Source organism: Sitophilus oryzae, unplaced genomic scaffold (assembly GCF_002938485.1).
Source record: "Sitophilus oryzae breed Bouriz unplaced genomic scaffold, Soryzae_2.0 scaffold_1667_pilon_pilon, whole genome shotgun sequence".
Lineage (NCBI taxonomy): Eukaryota > Metazoa > Arthropoda > Insecta > Coleoptera > Curculionidae > Sitophilus > Sitophilus oryzae.
This window is the reverse complement of record NW_022146355.1, coordinates 705,512-727,798: the sequence shown is the minus strand read 5'-3', so window position 1 is coordinate 727,798 and position 22,287 is coordinate 705,512. Positions and strand designations below refer to the sequence as shown.

Here is a 22,287-nt window from a genome sequence, read left to right as displayed (position 1 = left end):
TAGCCATCTTTGACACAGTTTTTTTTTCAATCATAGGGTATTTGCAATATAACTAATATCCTATATCTTTGCTAGTGTGAATAGACAATGGATAACAGGGTTGAGAGTATTGCTGTAACTGTTTAACCCTGATAGTGGAGATATCAACATTATTTGCATTCTACGGCTATTTGTGCTTTTAGAATGGACAATCTCATGACCTTATTTAGTAACAAAAAGAAAGAGACTTTATTGCAAAACTTCAAATGTATAAACTAATTTTCTATTCCATTGTACTATATAATTATTTTAAATTTAGGTTGACAAGATAATACGGTTGTAAAGCTTTTAGGTTGGCTAGTAGGTTTCTCAAACAGTAAAAAATAATATGTAAATAAGCTTGGTCCAAGTAAAAACTTTGTTTTAAGAAATAAAATTACTGTGTTTAAACTGTACTTAAGCAAAAGCTCAAACATATATTATAGCATGTTTTTTGTGCATATTTTTGCATCTGTAGCTCCTAAAATAAAAAACTTGAGAAGAACCCTAGAATAAAAAACAAAAAAAAATATTCTATATTTTAGAAAGTTTGGCGTAGAATTTTGAACTCCCTGTATGATTTAATAATACGATATTTATAGCAAAGTAAGTATAGACCATCTAAAGTAAATACCTAATATAGTTTTGATTTCAGGACAGGCTCTTGTATTTGTAATATTTTTTTTTAAAAATGTTGAAAAATATATATTTTTTATTTATTTATTGATATCTCTGAAATTATTGGAAGATATTTTTTCATATCTTTTATGAATTATGTAAAGTGATCTGAAAGGAAGCCCAAAATACATTATATACAGGGTATTCCATTTGCCAGCACTTTTGCCAGGCCCTGTATTTGTCGCACATAATATGAATATTAACGATTCTTACGGAACATTATTCTCATAAGAAGTGGACCGATGATAGGATGCAATAGATATAATTACTGGTTTCATTAAAGAAAAAGAAAGAAAAAGTCACTATTCACCTGCAGCATTGCGAAAGCTCATTGTGCGCTCACAATGGCCACAGAGATAAACAATCTATCTCGGCGCGCAATTATATAGGCTGCGATGTAATATGACTTTATAAATAGATGGACAATAATAGCGAAATATATTGCAACCTGTATCTCCGGGCGATTGAATTCGTTTACAAAGTCTTATTAAGTGAAAAAATGTGTTATGGAATTCAAAAATGAGGTTGACAAATATTCTTGGGCTAGAACTTAAGTTAATCTAGACATTAGCGGTAAAATCTACCTCTTTGTGGTCGATACTAGTTTCACTTGGAGCGGCCCAGATGTTACGGCACTATACAATACTATATCCAGTTACTTACGCACCATACATTTTGGTGCGATTCTATTCTCCTATGCCTTAACCTATCCAAACCAACTTATCAACCTCTAGAATAGTATTTCATGCCCTTTTCGAGTCGCATCTTCGTTATGCCCTTCCATTCTGGTGTACTTGCTGCGCGACAAAATTTGATCGTATTTTCAAACTTCAAAACAGATCAGTTCGATATTTATCGGGACTGAACAGTAGAATACTGCAAGAATTTCTTTAAAAATTTCATAATACTGACTCTTCCTTCTTTATTCATGCTTTGTCGATGAAGCTATTTTGGCTTTTTGTACAATAAGGCGTTGTTTATTTATATATTTTTTTATTATTTACTTAAGTAGTCTGACAGCCTGGTCCGTTTTTATCTGTTAAAACCCATGTATTAAAAAAATAGACGTGTGTTCCTTCAAAATATATAAAATTTTTATTGTCTTTTATGAATATTTGCGACTTACAATAATTATTACCTGTTGCATTAAAAGTTTTCGTCGACTGACAGTTTTATTAAGATGTCAATTTACATAATATATTACATAAGGTTTCAAATAATAGAACCTCCTACACTATGTGTTAAGACAATGGCTAGAAAATATTTTTGATGGTTACATTTCAATCTTCGAGTAACCTATTATTAACTTTAATAAACTTTAATTACTATCATTATGTCATTATCGAGTAGATTATACTTTTATCGACATGTCATTACTTAATTTTGCTGTGGTCCTTTTTTATTCCCGATTTTAAGAGACCATCTTATGTACCGTATACTGTATTTGTCGCTATCTATGATTTTATTCAGTACCCCGCACGTTTGTACAGGTCCTTGAGAGGATAAAGTATAGTTTCTCCAGTGCTAACTTTGATTTCCCAAATAGAAAGTCCAGTGATATATTCTGTGCTCTATCTGTTCCGAGATCTTTCTATGTAGCAGATACTGCATTAAAGACTTCTTTGATAGAACTTAAGCTTGTTCAATGGAATTTGATATTCGTATGCCTGTCACGAGTCCTGTTGTAATCCGCACCTTATTCCTGCTAATCATTAGTATTTCTTTATGGCTTTAGAATTAGATTCTTGGATGAAGGCTATGCTATGTCTGGGCCCTGTCTCTTTTTCCAGTAGACGGTCTACGAGCACTTCTCCTTGATCTAGAGTTTTATTGCTCTACGGGCTCCACATCTGGTTATTTCCAGTTCTGGAACAAATTAAGTTTCTAATGATCCTTACCTCGCTAGATTGTCCTATATTTTGTTGCCTTGAATGCAGGTATGACCTAATTTTTTTTCAATTTAAAATTAATTAAACAAGTCTCAAATTACAGGCAATTAGATGCATATGAAAGCATCAGAATTAATAAATGTAAAGATAGTCCTTCAAGTTCTTCGTTTTTTCTACAATTCCTTCAAGTTCTTTGTTCCTACTACTCTATTGGCGGAAATTTAACTGTTACGCTCAGTGGGCTCTAACCCGGTTGGCTAGATCTTGCCACGTCCACTTGATGCCCACTGAGCGAGTATATAAACTCAACTTGTAGATTGTATTTTAGTTTATAATCATCTGCTGATGATGCTAACGTGGTTAGCGAAACGCGTGTCCAGTGTAAAAGTAAAAGTGTTTTGGTGTATTGTAGTGATTTAGTGTTTTTATTTTGCTGTGTAACACCAAAGGTTCCAACCCTCAACTGTAACCTAATTTTGTTCCGGTTTTTTGTTTCACAGGCGGTTTTCATGCACCTTGAATACGTGACCAGCCCATCTTAAGTGGAATTTAGTAATCATGACTTCAGCGATCTCGCAGCTAGCCTTTTCAACGACCGATACGTTTGAGACATCTATCTAAGGTGTCTCCGTTGGTACGTACCAACGGTACGCACGTCCAACGTACCCCAATTTTTTTTCAGTTAAAAATACATGATGAAGAGATTTTATAAAAGCTTGTTATTTTAACAGTGTTTACAATATATTCCAACTTGTGCACAAACAATTTCATTAATTTTCAACAAATTAATAACAACGCATACAAAAATAAAGTAAAACGCATTTTTTAGGAATTTTTGACAACAGAAATATATCTTTGCTAAGAAACCCGTAGAAATTAAAAACATATATAGGTATATATTTTATGATTTTACCGTATTATTAAAAGTACAAACAACTAAAATGTGAATAATAAATATAAATTGTTTTCAAGAAAACTGCAAACTTTGAATAACCTTTTGAAATATAGTTCATGCTAATATAGGATGCATTTGCCGCACATGGATCGTGCACATTTGATTCATAAGATTTTTGTCATTTCTTCGTTGACATATGGCTGACATATACCACATCTCTTTCTTTTCTGGTATTGATTATTCAATTTTCTCTCTTCTGTAATTAAAGATGCAGAATCGGAGTTATAGTTACTGTTCGGAGAAAAACCAATGTCTCGATGATCTTCATCTCACTTAAGCCTTTTTAAGTTTATCAAACCACACAATTAATGCTTCCTTAAAATTAGCCACCAGTGAGGCACGCTTTTTAGACTACTCACTATCCTAATAATAAAACATTTTTGGCGTGGTGGTGTCACACAGACCCCAATGAAACTTTAGCCTCCGCCGCTGGTAGGAACAATACTTGATAAAATCTTAGCTTTAACAGTTGCATATTGATACCCTAACTTAAAGGTAAATGGCGCGACGAGGCCTAATTCTTAAACGTAAACATTTCACAGATATTTAAATAGTGCTTGGGGTCCGCTAGAACCCCCACGCCAGTTGAGGGTTAATGCGTTTATATGCCGGTGGTACGGCACCCAGGTTTTGCTTCCATATATAACATGGTAGGGATTTTTACTGCTCGGTACACTGCAAGTTTCGTTTGTATGCTCAGGTCATGATTGTAGAAAACCCAATCTTTTAACTTCAAGAATGTCTTTGAAGCGCTGCTAATTCTGTGCTGAATTTCTGATCGATATAGGCCTTTTCCGAAATCAGACTGCCAAGGTAATTGAATTCCGCTATATATTCCAATAGTTCTTCTTCAACTTATGGGTGTGAAGTTTGGACCTTAAAAGCTGAACAAAAGCGAGCTTTGAATGCACTCGAAATGAACCATTTGAGACGCAGTGCAAGAGTATCTAAACTGGACAGAGTTAGGAACGTGGAAATCAGAGCCAAAATGGATGCCACACAGACAATAGTGGATAGAGTCGAACAGAGGGGCCTTAAGTGGTTTGGACACTTGCTACGCATGGAATACCAAAAATGGCCCTACCGTATCTACAGCTGGTCACCCCCTGGAAAAAGGAAAAGAGGACGGCCTAGAAGATCCTGGAATGAGGCCATCAGAAGGGCAATGGAGGACCGTAACTTGGAAGAGGAAGATGTTCTTGATCCTAACAGGTGGCGGTTAGGCGTGGGGATGAGACGTTAGTTGCGACAACCCTGGAGTATATATATACAGTACGTCTATCCGTTCTGTAGCTACGGGGTATCCGTGAGAGGGGAAACGATATTCTCTCGATGTTTTTCGTAAAAAATTAGACGACGCGTCCCATCAATAAAAATTCGACAAATTTGGAAGTAGCCAATAAAATGAATGGGCGGAGCGATTTGCGATGACGTACTCGTCAAGTCGACGTATAAAATATATTGCTGTTTATTTAAATGTTTTTTGTCCGCATTCCTTTCATAGACACAGATCCAGCAGACGTACTGTATTTATATGTACATGATATAGATTTTCCGCAGGAGTGCACATGATTTTAGTTTTGTCGATGTTCTGCTTAAAGAAAAAAAAGGCCCAAAGCCTCCTATGCCCAGGTATATGTGTTCAACATTTCTTGTAATTGCTGTAACGTTTTTGCAACTAGAGCGCAGTCATCTCAGCGTATTGAAGATCTCTGATGAAATTTACACGTGTTTTTGCCCGTATCTATATCTAATGCCCATAGACTCTTCTATTGATTTACTCATGAGCATTTTGGTAATCAGCGAATGATTACTATAAACCTTAGCAAATGTTTCAAGTCGAAGCATCTATGTGTTTTGATGGTTTTATTTTGGTAAACTTGTGTCATATTTTATCGACTATACATATGGATACTGGATTGATACGTTCTGAAACAAATGGAATCAATTCAAAATATCGATATTATTAAACTATCGTGCATCCCTATTAAATACTAATGAATAAAACGTGTAGCGTGTAAACGCAATCTTTGATTCACAATCGTAGCTTAATAGCATTTCTCACGTGTACTACGCAGAGCCTGGCTTACGAAATACACTTCCAAGTTAATGAGAATGAGTTGTGGTTCTGGCCGACACTGCACCTGTACTCGACTGAATTTATATTTGAAGATAGATATTACAATTAATAATAGTAATGTCAGAGGTGGAGTCTGTGGTATCGGGTCTCGCTCACTTTGATCTTTGCTGTGTGAGAAAACGCGCCATATTTTAGATTTCGTGGCCGATGTAAGGTGATAGCTTAGGGCGGTTCTTAAATTGCTACAGTTATTTTAACTGGTAGTGTACCGAACTGGGTCTTAGGAATGATAAATTCCTGTAGATATTTAGTACTGGAATGAAGATTTCTACCTCGTACTGAATGTCAATGAATTTTGTAGTGTCATTGATATATTTTAATAAAATTATATATTTTGATATTGTATTTTCTTTTCACGTTAAATTTTAGTTTAGAGATTTAGTTTGAAAACCTATATTTTTCTTCATTTTATCTAGCTTCCTTTGACGCTAAGTGTCAAACAGTCAGACAGTTTATTTCCATCTGTCAGGAAACGAATTATTTGAATTTCCTATGTTGTAAATACTGCCTGCCTTAAGAGTTTAAAAAGTGTATTTATAAAAATATATCTGGTATTTCGCTCTTTAGTGATATCTAATAGTTGATATTATTAATTATTAATAATATACCGTATACCCTAAAAAAAACAGCGCAAAGTTGGCTTGGAAATGATGATTGATAACATACTGTTTTTTGAACAAAGTGTTACAGTATAACCAAATCTATTGTTTTTACATCGCTTGTCGTTTAAAGCCATAGGTTACTGGTTAAAACTGTAACAGATTATTTCCTTTATATTATTATTTATATTATTAACAGATTATTTTCTATGTCCTTTACGTTCAAGTCGATGTTTTCAGTTGTTAGTTTCGATAGGGTGTCTTTTTAACAGTAAATAATAAAACAAACAACTTTCAAACGTGAATATTTTTAAATTCCCAAACTTTTAGAAGGACAAAGCAAATAAACTGTAGAACTCAGAAGTAAATAGAAAAATTGTAAAGATAGACCTTATATAAAAACGCTGGTACGTTGTAAAACTAATAACCACCCTTGATAACATGTTTAACTATCGCTGGATGTTTGTAAAGGATCTGGGAACTTTAGAAAAGCACGTACCTAGATGTAAATGGCGCCAAATGAAGATTCAATATGTAAAAAGATAATAGTACCGCCATCTAACAACGGGAGATTGAACCAACTTTGAAGGGCGGTGTCAAGCTGACAAATCAAACAAAGAAGAGTACCTTCAGGAATGACCTTATTGGCTAAGTACCCAACTCACCACCCTTCATCCCTGTAATGTTGGAACCTCCGGGCTGTTTTTAGGCAGAAAAGTTAGTTCGGTTTGAGTTTCTAAAAGACACGGTTCTCCCTCGGGTTTGCGAAACTCGGTAAGGTTCACGATGTGACCCCCTGTAGTTTTTAAGTCTGGTGTCTGCTAATAGTTATGTTTTTAAGTCCTTTTGTCAAATATTCTTAATTTCTGTTGTTTTCTTCTTTAAAATTATTTTAATATGTGATGTAGCAAGATTTAGTAATGAAATGTTTAATTGATTATATAATTATCATATTTTTCAATAAAAGCAGACGCCAGACAATTTTCTTGTATTTTTTCCATATTTTTTTTTATTCTGAGTAATAATAAGTAACTTAATTTTTTATATATATTTTCTTTTTGTTCTTTATTTTTTTCTTTAATATTAAATTTAAATGTTTTCTGAAAACTCGGCAGTTTTATTTCTATAGTAAAAATAACCAAGAGTGTTTTAAAAGTATATAAATAAGATCCTTATGAACGGGCAGAATATCTCCAGAGCAGTCCAGAAAAGTCTCGAGAAATGAGCTACAGATTTACAGACAGAGGTTGGGCCGCAATTAAGGTAAGTTATAGTAGACAAGTTTGCCTTCCGCTCAACTTAATTGTTTTTTTTTATAATTATGAAATAGTCACGCTCCCCATAACAAAAAATAATGAATCTGAAAAGATTTGTCACAAAACCAACAAAAATATACGCTTTAAAACTAAATCTTAAATAACTTAAAAACGATTTATTTTAGGTATAGGAACATGTATAATCAAAAAGTAACCAATTGAAAAGCCTTTTCACTAGTGAAATATAAAAAGTAGGTTTCCATTTGAAAAAAATGATTTATGATAATTTTTTAATCGCCCAATTTCATGAATGATGTTATATGACATTCGAACAATTTAATTTTTGAAATAGATTGCCACATGTCCTTATGGCACAGTGGCTGTGGTAATCACTAAATTTGACGTTTAGACTATACAGATATTTTTGACAGGCAGTTTTTTTCGTCCAGAAATTTTAAAATTTTTTTTTCAAAAAGGGTTAATGTTAGATATAGAGTGTTTAGTATTAAAATTCATAAAATTTTGCAGAGAATTTAAGTATGTAATAAAAAATGAAGGCACCCATCTAAAATGAAAAAGTTGCTGTCCACTTCTGGTATTTCCGGAAGTGCCGCCATATTGAAAATATTTATTAATCGATAGATCTCGTTGTGAAACAATGATGTGCAAAAAATCTCCGATCTAGATATTGTGGTTCTCTACAAACTTCTAATGCACGCTCAGCCTGGAACACCCTGTATATCACTCGAGATTCTAGTTTCTATTTGGGAAGGCAAGGCTGGAACCGGATGAACTATGTCGCATCCTATCAAGGAAAAGAGATGGAGAAATATCTCTTACTCTAGGTAAAATAAAACACTAAATCACCACAATACTTTATATACTTTAAAATGTATAAAAACACTTTTTTATTGTGGTAATTTAGTGTTTTATTTTGCTGTGTAACACCAAAGGTAATAACCCCCAATTGTAATAACACTCTAGGTACTAAATATTAAAAAGAAAATTCTCTACAAATAAGTCTCTGATACAAAGTTTAAAAAAAAACATGTATTCACACCGTCATGTCATTACAGTACTTAATTGAAATGTACTGCATCGATAAAATAATGACCTTCATTAACAGTGACATCTTTCGTGATCTACATGCATAAAACAAATTACAATATTTTGCAGCGTGGAAGTAATGGGACCTGTATCGCATTAGCTAAATCTTAATTAGCAATTATAAATACATAAATTTTCTTATTAAGTGAAAATTTAAGCAGTTTAAATTACCTTAATCAGCATTACTTTCACTTATTTCTATTTATTTGAAAGCTTCAATAAAATGAAAAGAATATCGCGATTTAACCCATCTTCACAAGTAACCAAATACAATATACTTCTCTGTGATCCCAGATGATATTTGATTAAACATAAGTATATAGTATATATAGTTTATAAATTATTTGTTGTTAAAGATCATAATTCTAGAAAATTAAAATTATTATATTAGTATTTCTTATTTCAGAAATCTTCTGAAAGATTCACATTCGTTAATAAAAAAAACTAACATTCGTTGTAACTAACATACTTTCTGTAGTTTTCAGATTTTTTCTCTGTACTTGTAGTATAATATAAGGTATTACTTTCCAAATTTCATAGCTCTTAGGTCAACGGAAAATACTTATACTCTAACTTTTGATTAAGGTAAGGCAAGGGTGTATTCTGTCTCCAATGTTGTTTAACTTATATAACGACTCCGACACTCCCATTGGTTTAAAAATAAATGGCATTCCAATTAATAATATCCGATATGTGGATGACACGGTGATATTGGCAGACAATGCAAATGATCTCCAAATCCTTCTAAATCAAGCCAAAAACTGGGTTTAAACATTAATACTAGAAAAAATAAATTTATGGCTCGCAGAAACACATTCCCAACACCAGAATTTACTTAAATGGACAGGTCATCAAGTAGGTAACATAATTTAAATATTTGGGATGCATGGTTGACGAAACGTGGGATCCAGATCAGGAGATCAAATGCAGGATCGAACAAGCAAGATCTACGTTTCTGAAACTTCGAAGGTTTCTCACAGAGAGGAACTTCTGCCTTAGATACAGAATGGTAAAGAGTTATGTCTCGTCCGTTTTGTTATATGGTGTGGAAGCATGGACACTGAAGGTAGCAACAATAAACCGAATTGAAGCCTTCGAAATGTGGACCCTACGACGAATTCTAAGAGTGCCCTGGGTCGACCGTGTGAGGAGTGAAGACATTCTCAGAAGAGTTGGTCTAGAAGAACGTGAACTCTTCGAAATCATCAAGAAGAGGAAAATAGCCTATTTGGGACACATACTACGCGAAGAACGCTATCACTTTCAGCGTTTGATTCTCCAGGGTAAAATAGAGGGGAGCAAAAGGGGAATAGGGCGAAGGAAGCTATCCTAGCTGACACATATTCGTCACTGGACAGGAATACAAGGCATCAAAGCATTCCAAGTCGCTGCATTTGATAGGAAGAAAAAGATGAACGCCTACGCAGGAATCTGCACGGCACCTTAAGAAGAAGAACTTTTGATTCCCTTGAGAATGTCAAAATATACGTTATTTTGCTTCATAGACAGCCGTATCTTTTTTACATTAATTTAGAAGTTTGATTATTTCACAGCTTCATGGGACAGTAGACTTGAGGTTTCAACATGATATTTTTCGAGGACAACAGTCATTTATTCACGAGATTTAAAATTATTGAATTACCAATATCGCTATTAAAAAACAGTTAATCTTAGAAGGGTAAATTAAAAAAAAATATTCAAACAATAAAAAAAAATTGGGGTGTACCACCCTTATCACTCAGGGGTATAAAAAATAACAATCTATTCTCAGCCCTACTGATATACATATAAAATTTGATCAAAATCGGTCAAGTCTTTTCGGAGGGGTATGGTAACTAAAACTTTTACACGATAATTTTATATATTCGATTTTGAGGTCATAAAGAGGTAACATAAATCTATTTCTATAATTGTTCTATCTATTTTGCAAGTAAAATAAATATTGATTTTTCTGTCATTGACACCGGTCGGCGTTGCGCAAAAAAGGTCAATATTACTTTTACAGCGTGTTACAATTTATTGCCGTAATGGTTACAGGTGAAGTACGGTTACGGGCCAGCCTTTCAGGACTTTTACTAAAATTTACATATAATAATATATATTAGGTTCGTACTGAGAACATGCTCACTCCGAAATGGATTATGTTTTCAGATCGAGAATGCCGATAAACAATTGAATTAAACTTTCTAACATTCCTCCGGAATGTACAATAATTTTGTTTACATATTTTGTTACAGATATAGAAAAGGAAAATGTGCACGTAGAATTTCTATTTTGTGCTTGGCTTGATGCGAATGATTATTATGAATCACTATCCAAAAAGGAATTGTCTGAAAAGGATATTATAAGGAAATATTCTATATACAGGGTGCTACAAATTCGAGGTACGAGCATTGGTAACTCGTTAAATATAATAGATACGAACATGGTTAACTTGGGGCAAAGTTGCGCTTTGGGATGTTCACCAAGATACCATCAAAAAAGTTTTAACAATATCAAGGATTGCTGAGTTTTTTGGAAAAACGGATATTTTTGAAAATCAATTTTATTTTTTCCTGTCCTTACTTTTTAGAAAATCAAAAAACTAATTGCACATTCTCATAGCTACTTTATTAGGGCTCTCTGATAATATTTTTAGATTTTCAAATCACCTGATAATTTGTGAGATACAGAGGCCAACTTAATTTTTTTAAATACGGACCTGCATTTTTTATTTCAGATTTTCAAAGAGCTCGCTCTCCTGAGCACAGTGATATGCCACACTTTATATTTTTTTTGTTTTGGAAATTTGGACACAATTTATTTAAACTAATTTCAAGTCCGGCTCTGTTTTTTTTAATATTTAATATATTCATCGTTACAATATTGATAAGCTTTCAAATTTAACAGTGACGTGGGTTGAATACGAAAAATCAAATGCAATAAAATAGTAAAAAATAATATAAATAAATGTAATATAAACATATCAAATCATTTCCCTGGAAGAGGGATTGGAAATTGTAGAGCAGTATAATGGCCAGGAAGGTTCCTGGATCATCTGATGACCTCAAATAATTCGATGAGGTCGAATTTTACAAAAAAGTGAAATCAACACATCTCGACAGTTACAATAAAGAGTACAAAATGCATTCGAAAGTATAAGAAGATCTGTTCAAAAGCTATAAATAAAATTGAACGAAAAATAAATTTGTGCAATAGGTGGTAACCCTTTCGAACATGTAGACTATGTAAATAGAAACTAGTTTGTAGAAGTTAATTTATTCATAATAACTACGATTAATATTAGGCAAATTATTAAATCATACACTGAGAATTTCAAATTCACAATAAGAAAAGTTAAAAATAATATCTTTAAATTGCTGATCTGGATATTATTTATTTGAATCTTTCAATTGGCTCAATTTTTCTTATTCAATGTTAATTAGCACTGATCAATATTGTTGCGATGAATATAATCAAATTAAATAATTTAAAAAACAGAGTCGGACTTGAAATTTTTTTAAATAATAATTAAATAGTTTATTTTTGCTGTTAAGGTACGCAAAACAAAAAAAAGTATAAAGTGTGCATATCATTGTACTCAGGAGACTGAGTTCTTTCAATATCTGAAATAAAAATTGCAGGTCCGTATTTAAAAAAATTAAGTTGGCCTCTGTATCTCCCAAATTATCAGCTAATTTGAAAATCTAAAAATACTATCAGATAGCCCTAATAAAGTGGCTATGAGAATGTGCAATTAGATTTCTGATTTTCTAAAAAGTAACGACAGGAAGAAATAAAATTAGTTTTCCAAAAAAATCCGTTTCTTCCAAAAAACTCAGCAATCCTTGAAATTTTTAAAACTTTTTTTATGGCATCTTGGTGAACAGCCCAAGGCGCAACTTTGCTCCAATTTAACCGTATCTTCGTATCTTACGGTTACCGAGATACCAATGCTCGTACCTTGAATTTGTAGCACCCTGTATATATTTAGAAAAAAAAACCTATATATCAGATATATGGATTACCTACAGTTGTCAATTAATACAGTTTTTGAAATTAAAAGAATTTTGGACCATTGTCTTTATTTATTTTGCTTACACAAAACGTTTCGGCCCGAAGTATCATTGCCCGTTATCAAGTGTGAACTTGATAACTGTTATCAGTTCACACTTAATAAGTTATGATGTGATTCTTTAAGCTTAAAATTTTTACTAGTAAATCTTGCAGTCGAACACAAGTGTTCTTTTTAGAACTTAATAGCCGTAAAAAACCCATCGCAGCGTTATTACAATATTTTGAACGGGAAAGTGGGCAATAATGCCAACGCAATGCCGGTCAAGTTTAATCACGTGATTAAAAGTTTATTTGAAATGAACCATACTCTCTGAAACGGTTGAAAAATAATTTTTGTTGGTTAAACAAATTTAATTAAAAGTAAAGATCCATTGAGATGATGGTTATGACGCTATCACTTTCAGCGTCTGATTCTCCAGGGTAAAATAGAGGGGGGCAAAAGGGGGATAGGACGAAGGAAGCTATCCTGGCTGAGGAATATTCGTCATTGGACAGGCATACAGGACTTCCAAGCACTCCAAGTCGCGGCAGTTAACAGAACCATCTGATGAGGAAGAAAAAGATGAACGCCTACGCAGGAATCTGCACGGCACCTTAAGAAGAAGAGATGATGGTTTTGCTGGATTCTAACCCAGTTGCATTTCAGAAAATGGTAATATTATGTTTTTATTTCCTGTTTTTTGTTTTAATGGTGAAATATGTAGATATTTTCGTGTAATGAACCCTCACAAAGATATAGACATCATTCACATAAATTAAGTAAAAGAAATAGGTCATGTAAATATAAATTACAATTTTAAAGGTATTCGTATGTCCTGAGAACTAAAAAAAGGTTTAAAATATCACATAATAATCATTCTCATCACGTGAGTAACAAGCAAAATAAAACTATAAAATTTACTCACGGAACAATCACAGAATACAAGAAACGTTTTAAGTTAATTGCCACAATAACTCTTTCGTAATGTACGGATTTACCTAAAGTTCATTTATACTTTTGTTATTATTACGTTTTGTAAGAAACTATTCTTTATTTATAGAAATCTACAGGGTGTTTTTCATATAATTTTTTTTCGTTCTAACATATCTGACAGACTTAAGTATTTTTTTATACCGGGTGCGTTTTAAAAGTGACTCACCCCTATAACTTTTTTATTTTTTTCAGATAAAAAAACGAATTGATAGTTAGTATATGACATAAATTAGGATTGATTGACGTATTCAATTGTTTTCTTTCACATCCTGTTTCACCGGAAATTACTAAAACCTTTTGTTTTTGAATAGCACCCTCCGCATTTCTTTACTTTATTCGATAGAAATTAACACATTGAATTGACATATTATAAAGTTGACATATCATATGTCAACTTTATAATATATACGTCACTAAAAAACATTAGATGATCAAATCTATTTTCCAAGGCTCCTTGGTTAAAAATTAGTGTTTTTAGCACAGCCATGGCACGCTAGATTGAAATTTAAATACATTTTTTTTAAGCGAGAATGTCAGAAGTTGACATATGATATGTGATTCTATTCAGAGTGTCATTTTCTTTCGAATAAAGTCAAAAAAATGCCGAGGGTGCCATTTAAAAATCAAAAATTGTAATAATTTCCGGTGAAACAGGAAGTGACTGAAAACAAATGAATACGTCAATCAATCCTAATTTAGGTCATATACTAACATATCAAATCTCGTTTATTTATCTAAAGAAATAAAAAAGTTATAGGAGTGAGCCACTTTTGAGACGCACCCGGTATAGATAACTTTATGGGGCAACTCCATATCCAAGATGAAAAAGCTCTTATTATTTAAAAATTAATCATCTTCTGAATTTTTTCGCACATATTCATATACACCCTGTAAAATAACATTTGTAAAGGACTCTTAAAGCGGCTGTAATTTAATAGTTTACCAACAGTACTAATAACCAGTCGTAGTAATTCAGCATTAAACCACTTTTATAATGTAACTTGGACTTTTAACTCGAACGGTATTAAACAATTATTATTAATTACTTTTCCGTATAATACTCATGGAATAAATTACAGTGTTCTATAAACAGCACCGTTAAATGTCTGTTCATTCTTCTAAAAATGTCTAGAAAGGCAAAAAATGGAACTATTATAAACTAAGACTTGATAGTATAATTTTGATAGAAACTTAAATTATATTTCATTATAACGTCACAGCTTATTTAGTACCAGCCTGTCATCTTCGCTTGTTTTTGGGTAGCCGTGTTTCATCTACTGCTCTTATTCTCGTACATCAATGCCAGTAGTCAGAGCACAAGTCTAGGTTGTTTTAATTCGTGTAATTTTAATGCAAGACCAAGACCATGAGGGTCTTGATATTGTAGTCGAGAGTCTTGGTATTGTAGTGCATAAGTAATCTTGGTCTTGGTCTTGCTGTAAGACTCTCGCAAAGAAAAAAACGATATTTGTCTAGTGAAAATTTTTATTCTTCATTATAGTAGGGGCGGCATTTCTGGTCTTGGGTGGCGATTTTCAAGTGTACGAAGAGTACGGTCAACGCGCTTAGTTAAATAAGGTGTATTGAATAAAGATAGAAGAGCAAATACTTCCCCCTCCCCCTTCCAAGTATCCTTTCCTGCCAAAGGTATCGTCGAGGCTCGTCTGGGAATGCCTGGATGAACTGGGAGCTCTCGCACGAAGGAACAGAATTACATTATTCTGGGTGCCGGGCCACAACGGCATCTAAGGCAACGAAAAAGCCGATGACCTAGCTAGGCAAGGATCATCGGCATCCTATCTTGGTCCAGAGCCAGTACTGGAAATACTCAAATGTATGGCTCGTAGTGCACTAAAACTCTGGATCAGGGAAAAGCAGAGGGTCCATTGGAGAAACAGACAGGGGCACAGGCACAGTAAGGCTTTTATCCAAGGACCTAGCTCTAAAACCGCAAAAGAACTGCTAATGCTTAGTAGGAATGAAGTTCGGATTACAGCAGGCCTCTTGACAGGACACATGGCTGTCAAGTGTTACCTGAACAAACTCAACCTGTATTAAGGAAGTCTTTGCTGCAGACTCTGCAATGAAGATCCTGAAACAGCGGAGCACATAATATGTCATTGCGAGGCTCTGGATCGTAAACGACACTTGTTATTTGGGAAAGCTACGCTAGAACCGGAGGAACTATGCTCCCATCCTATCAAGGACCTGCATAAGTTAGTGCAGGGCACAGGGATAGGAGAATGGGTGCAGATATAGAAAGGAGACAAACACAATAGGCCTGATAGGTGGCAGTGTTTCGGGCAGAGGACGACCCCTTGTAATGGGAAGTATTTTTTCAAGCGCATGGAATGTAGCATCGGATTAACAGGTTATATTATATTATTATCTATAAAAAATAAGATATAAAAAATGTAAAAAAACGGCACGATCGCAAGAGTCTTGTATGCAAGACTAAGACCAAGACCGCAATACCAGGAGCAATTTCGCTCATCACTAGTTTTAATACACGATTTTTCAAGAAAACGTTATGCTAGGTATACAGAATTTTCATGCAAATTATTGTAAGTCGGCAGGCTGGTTGAGAAGAGGCTGTTAGTAGCTGAGAATAACGTTAGAAAACTGAAGAATATGCAAAAATAATTTGAGGTTGCTATTAAATATTTTTTTTGTCGAAATTGTTGGTGAAAGAAGTGTGATGACTTCAGCGGCGTGACTGAAATAGCTAGGTAGAAGATTCTCAAAACCTTCTTGACATTTTCAAGCAATATCATTCAGTACATTAAATATCTGATGCACAATGATTATAGTTTAATTATCTAACTAACTTTTGTACTGACAATTTATACCACTTATTGTTGATAAGAATCTGTAACATGTTTATTAAAAAATAGAAAGTTTTTGACTTTGATCAAAAACTGATAATTCATAAGAACATGAGTAAACAATGTGTCTTACATAATTGACTAATTTCAAAATGAAGGCTGATTAAGATTAGCATCTCTGTGTCAAATATTGTTATAAAATATTCTAAAATGCTAATTTAGAATAACATTATCGAATATTTATACAGGATGAGTCTTAAATAAATGCAAATATTTTCAACGGTGCTAGATATCGATAAAAAATATATTTTCTCTTTGCCTTTTTTCAAATAAGTCTACAATAACCGAGTTATTTTACTTTAAAAATTTCCAAATAAACTTTTTTTTGCTTAACTTTTGAGAACCACTGGATCTTTACTGGGGTTTCTTGTTTGTAAATTTAGTCTACTACCTATGTTGCCATATTATCAAAAATTATGCTTTTTAACTTAAAACTAAAAAAAAATCCAAAAAATTCTTCAATTTTTTTCCCGAAAACAAAATCTTAAGACTCATCACCCTCTATTGTGTTTATTCAATAAAATATTTATTTTACTTTTAATAATACTTAATTATTTGATAATAATTATTTTACTTTATTTTCCAGGTAGTGATACCAGCAGATTGTTTTTCCTCAATAAGTTTTTATTTCAGAAATAACTACTGCAATGTTAATCTACAACTTCATAGAGATCTAACCTAGTGGTCTTTTACTTATTGGATCAGTTTTTTTACATTTCTATTTTTTACGTTTATCTAACATTTCGTGGGCTTTCTATAATTGGAATACTTTTATAAGTACTGTACAGAGTGTCCCATGACACGGGATGGCGAAAAAAAATTGAAAACTGTCCATCTCCTCGAATAAATCCATAACGTACGATTTTTTTGTATGACATGCAAAACTTATAATTTGTAATTTAAAAATTATGATTTTTATCGTTATTTTCTTAAATAGACCTATACTGTTATGTAATTTTAAAAAGCTTGTAAAAAGACAAGTTAATTTCGTTATAAATATACAGGATGTCCTATGTAAAAACCTAATAATATTAAAAAAAAAAACAGCAAAATAGTCACTGGATTTCATGTAAAAAGTTCTATAACATTTCGTTTCTTGACAAGTGGTCAATATAACTAAGAAAGGAGGACTGACCGAAATTGCAACGTTTTCAAAGTGACCTTGTGTTATAAAAACTAAGAAGTCCAGATAATTTTTGTATGTTGCATCATTAGTTTCCTAAAAGAATAGCTGAGATTCGCGAATATTGTAAAATACCGTTACTAATGAGCCAGGTACCCTAATTTGTAATGAGACACTATGTTCAATAATATGTCAAATGTTTATAATATTTATGAGTTAGTTAGTTTTCAATTTTTTAAAATACATTATTCGATTGTTTCTAAAATAAAATTTACTATTAATAAAATAGCTACATATACAATAATACAATTTTAAATGATATTACAGGAGATTTTGATGCCTATTATACAGGGTGAGTTTTAAATATGTGTACATACTTTCAGGTAGATCTCCATAAAAGAAACATATTTTCTCTCTACCGTATGTCAATTCAAAATCCAAAATAGCTGAGTTGATTTTTTACTTTGGAAATTTAAAAAACAATATTTTTTGCTTAAATTTTCAGATCCACTAGATTTTTGTAGGATTTCGTTTCTCTAAATTTAATCTACTGCCGATGTTGCCATTTTATCAATATATTATGTTTTAATAAATAATATTTTCTTGCCTTTAGCTGTGTATTTTTTCTAATTTCGAAAAATCGAAAGGAGAGAAAAAAATATAAAGTAAAAAAAAATTGTTTTGCTTGTCGTAAAGGGGGGAAGCAAGCTCCACTCCCATAACCGGTTTCTGGGCCTACCCTTCATCAGGTGGGCTGTCCAGGGGCTGGTTCTCACCGATACGGCAAGCAAAACAATTTTCTTTTTACTTTTTATTTTTTTCTCTACTTTCGATTTTTCGAAATTAGAAAAAATACACAGCTAAAGGCAAGAAAATATTATTTATTAATATACACTAAAGCTGTAAGAATTTTGTTCAGTTCATTTAACTAAAAATGATAACAAAATCCTTTCTTTTTTTCGCGAAAAAACCTTCATAGATCTGTTCCTGGGATCGAAAAATACTACTTCTAAAAATATGTGCGTTTTTTTTAAATTCACCCTGTATGTTTAACTTCGCTATTACATTGTTTAATAAGAATATCTTGCAGACTAAGTAAATTAAATATATTTAATATTAACGATAAAAAATAATTTCAAAAATTAATAACGATATTACATGGTAAATTTTAAAACATTTCACATTATTTTAAAAAAATACTATTATCAATTGGCTTAAAAACATATTTTTTAAATGACCTATAACTATTTTTTTTAATACAGAACCCTACATCCATAGTTAGACCAGTTACGTCCGTCCGTCGTGTCTAAACACTGACGTAAATAGTTCGAATACCGTGACGTAAAAATCTCAACCATCATGGTCTCCACTGACATTTAATCAGACATTTCAATTTTACTTTCATCTGAATGATCTTAAACTCGTTTTTATTCTCCTATACCATTCATTTTAATCAATAGAATAACTATTTTTTTATAATTATATCAAAATATTAATATATTTTTTATATCAATTTTTACTCACTGTTCCTTAACTGAACTGCTTACTAAAAATACCTTTTTTTCTAGATCAAAACATCAAACCAAATCACTGTAACCGTAACGAATTCAACTGAATAAAAAGATATAACAGGAAAAATAAAATAAAAGCACTTTGTCACGCTGCACTTGTCACTAGGTCACAACGTTTTTTTACATTTGTACTGTTTATTTTTTCCGCGTACTAGAAAAAAAACTGCGTACCATACAGTAGACCGGCTATTCGTCCTGGTACACGGTACTATTTGAAGTTTGGCGCGTTCAGTCCATTCAAGCCTCGAATGCACTTACTATGAAATCAGTTGGCGGCGGTGGAATAATAGTGATAATACCGGGTAGTACCAAAGAATATTCCGCGGTACTACTTGGAGATCCTGCGGTCGCCGCCTGGCGGTATTTAGAATGGATATTGTTTACGGTGTGATTCTGCTGCTTTGGAGGTCGCAGGATTTAGGCTATTTGCGGAGATTTTTTGATGGCAATAGTTTGATTTATTCTTTTGTCTTTCGCTGAGCAGATCGAAATGAATTCGATTCGAGTCAGTTAATTGATTGACAGGTTTCATTGATTAGGAATATGAGACAAGGTCTGAGAGGCTAGGTAAAGAAAGGTGATACTGTTTTGTTGTAGAGCACTAAATAATGACATTTTTCTCTCTTTAGAAAAAGAGATTAAATAATATATTTGAGGCGTCAAGTTGCAAATGCAAATCACGCCTTATCCATTTAAAAAAAAGCCTAATGACATGTATAGTCCGTCTAGAAAGTATCCGGAAAAAAGAAAGCAAAATTACAATTATCGATATATATATATATTTTTAGGACTTGAGTTAAAAAAATGTAACAAATTATTAATTTTATATACTTATAAAACCTCCATTTAATTCCAAACACTTAACTAAACATCCAGGTACACCCGAAACTAGGTCCACACCATAATGTTCAGTGGCGGTAGTCCAGGCCTGGAAAACTGAGCGAATCAAATCTTGTTTATTTCGTGGAGCTGCTCGTTCTACTTCAATCTTCATTAGACCCCGTATGTTTTCAATGGGACTAAGGTCTGGTGAAGCTGCTGGCTATGGAATTGTTGCCAAATGGTGTTCTTGCATCCAAGCTTGAGTATAGGCAGACGTATGGCATCTTGCATTATCCTGCTGAAAACGCCACCCCTCTGGATATAAAACATGAGCCGTTTCAAGAAGAAAACCATTTAAAATATCACAGTATTTTGCACTGTTAACCGTTCCATCAACTATATACAGAGGTATAGCACCACGCTGAGATATTGCTCCCCAACCATTATTTTAGTGGGAAATTTTGAAACTTGAACGGTAGCATTTTCTTTTGATAGGATTTTTAGGTGGTTTCCACCAAGCTGGAAACAACTTTCGTCAGAAATAAAAACATTATTAAAATTATCTTCTTGAAAACGTTGACAAAAATCCATTCTTTGGTGCCTTTGTAGAGGTGTTATTGCAGGGATTTTTTTTTGATTTCCTTGATATGTAGCCTTGTCTTTTCAGTGACATGCGGACGGTTTCTGGACACATTTTTAATTCTCGCTGGCTTCCAAATCCGTTAGCCAATTTGCGAAACCCTGGGCGCGGATTCTGTCGTCCTAATGCCACTAAAGCGTTTAAATTGTTTTCGCGAATCTTACGCGGTCTTCCTGAAACTGGTCCATGCTTCATATCTGTGCCATTTTTTATCCTCTTTATTGTCTCATATACTGCACTTTTTCAATCAATTGCACTAATTTTTTAACGTTTCGAACACCTTTTTTATAGAAATATTCCATTTCCACCATTTTTTTACTTGCGACATTATTTCTCAAATCTTAAGCCGGTTTACAATCAACAATATTTGACAGATGGTGTTGCCATGCGATTTCGGTCATAGCCTACTATCGGCACCACCTACGTGATAGATTACTGTTGTCTTAGTGTGTTACAGAAAAAAAATACATTAAAATTAGGAAAAATATAAAATTCCGGATACTTCCTAGACAGACTATATTAATAGTGGGTCCCTGAAATCTACATAAACATAGTCCCAAACTGCACAAAAAGTCATCTATTCTATATAAAATTCACTACAAATTACGTTACTGCAGCAAAATCTGTCTTATCCAGGTATATTTGCTTTTTACTGTCATTATTGTGGCAAATCCCCCATTTTTTCATAGGCTTTTTACACAAGCATAATATTACTACTGACGTTTTATCAATTTCAGATCCTCTACCTAATTGTAAGGAACTATAATATTTTAGGGAATTATAGATTTTAAGGAATTATTGGTTTTTTATTAATTATAATATTTGCATATCTAATAAATCAAGTTAGGATACAAATATCTTGCTGCACCAAAAACCAGCAATATGCAACATACTGCAACAAAACCTGCCATGTCCGATTTATTTTTGTGTTTTTTTCTCATTAAAAATTAAATATTAATTTTTATTTCTAGAAAAATAAGTTAATTGCAAATAATTTACTTTTGAAAAAGTGCTTCGTTTGTGCGTTAGAGGGCATCAATCAAAGATAAACCCAAACGTAAAATAAGATGTACTCAATAAAGATAGAAGGCAAGATTTCCCAAGCGCATGGAATCTATCGTTAGATTAAGTGGTTATATAATAAATACTTCGTATTTTTGCTCTCTCCGACTTACTAGATTGCCATAGCGATTCACTCCTATACATATAAACGTCGACCCAAGGTTTCGCTTGCCAGCAGGGTATATGACATTCGCTAATGGCTTTCTTTAATAATTATTTGTTAATAAAAAAAATGTCAACCTACTATTTACTGTTTACATCTGCTTTGTATCTCTTAAGTTGTACGGTAAGGTTTTTCTTTTCAAGTTACTTGCCAATATTGAGTTATAACCCATCAAGCTCATAATTGATAACTTCCGATGAGGCAGCGTCAAATCTCACATTATTTAGCACGCTTGTTGCTGAGAATATTCTAAAATGAATCTACTAATAATGATGTTCTAAATCGAATAAAAAAGAAAATTTAATTTGATATGATCTTCGTGGGACTTAAAATATACAACATAAGTACGT

At 32.9% G+C, this 22,287-nt stretch overlaps 1 protein-coding gene across 5 annotated transcripts in view; it reads right to left on the bottom strand.

Annotated features, from left to right (window-relative positions):
• Positions 1 to 22,287, bottom strand: part of LOC115880955 (serine/arginine repetitive matrix protein 1) — a 179,692-nt gene that overhangs the window by 93,605 nt on the left and 63,800 nt on the right. For 2 of the 5 annotated variants that reach the window (XM_030898295.1, XM_030898296.1), the window contains exon 1: positions 19,236 to 19,508. The exons of 1 other annotated variant lie outside the window; for it this stretch is intronic. The gene's annotated coding sequence lies outside the window, so the exon portion shown is untranslated. Of the gene's footprint in view, positions 1 to 19,203; positions 19,509 to 22,287 lie in introns of those variants that run through there. 2 more of the 5 variants (XM_030898294.1, XM_030898298.1) reach the window with 2 other exon arrangements.